At 51.3% G+C, this 1,076-nt stretch overlaps 1 pseudogene; it reads left to right on the forward strand.

The window, feature by feature from the left end:
* Positions 1–356: 356 nt before the first annotated feature.
* On the forward strand, positions 357–474 carry LOC126268483 (5S ribosomal RNA; annotated as a pseudogene).
* Positions 475–1,076: the final 602 nt, after the last annotated feature.

The raw sequence follows: 1,076 nt of genomic DNA on the forward strand, positions 1-1,076 counted from the left end.
GGAAAAAAATGCGAACTTTCAAACGAGTCGAGGGTCTCCCCCCCCCCCTCTCCCTCCCACGCCACTGTTGGAATTACTGAAATTAATTTGTAACCATAGTCTCCTTTCCTGCGTTCTGGAGGTATGAAGTGGGCGCCCGGCTCGCGCCAGCCGCGATCTAACTTTGCGCCAATTCGCAGGGAAAACTGTGTCCGCTATGGCGAACGTGAATCATTTCGCCGTAAGCACTGCTTGAGGTCTTTGGACAGTGCATTCGCCGACTTTTTTGTAGTAAAAAGTGCCGTATTTGATTACTACGAAATGATCTGCAACGGAATCGCGGATATTGATAATTTACACGAGTAAAACTGAACACGGGCAACGGCCTTGCCGCAGTGGATACACCGGTTCCCGTGAGATCACCGAAGTTAAGCGCTGTCGGGCGTGGTCAGCACTTGGTTGGGTGACCATCCAGGCCGCCTTGCGCTGTTGCCATTTTTCGGAGTGCATTCAGCCTCGTGAGGAGCTACTCGACCGAATAGTAGCGGCTTCGGTCAAGAATACCATCATAACGACCGGGAGAGCGGTGTGCTGACCCCATGCCCCTCCTGTCCGCATCCTCCGCTGAGGATGACACGGCGGTCTGGTGGCCCAGTAGGTCACTCGTGGCCTGACGACGGAGTGCTTAAAACTGAACACGATACTTCAGTGTCTGCGTTCTTCCGAAGTACGATTCACTGTTCCGCATATCCAAAGGAACAGGCACAGCGGCGACTGCAGATACACATGAAATACATTCACAATTGCGAATATGGCAACCATCAGCTGCATACGGAAAGACGACAGTGAAAATTTGTGCCGGATCGGGACACGAACCCGGATTTCTCGCTTGTCGTGAGCAGTCGCCTTACTACACTACTAGCCATTAAAATTGCTACACCACGAAGATGACGTGCTACAGACGCGAAATTTAACCGACAGGAAGAAGATACTGTGATATGTATATGATTAGCTTTTCAGAGCAATCACACAAGGTTGGCGCCGGTGGCGACACCTACAACGTGCTGACACGAGGAAAGTTTCCAACCGATTTCTCA

The sequence above is a fragment of the Schistocerca gregaria genome, chromosome 4, assembly GCF_023897955.1.
Source record: "Schistocerca gregaria isolate iqSchGreg1 chromosome 4, iqSchGreg1.2, whole genome shotgun sequence".
Lineage (NCBI taxonomy): Eukaryota > Metazoa > Arthropoda > Insecta > Orthoptera > Acrididae > Schistocerca > Schistocerca gregaria.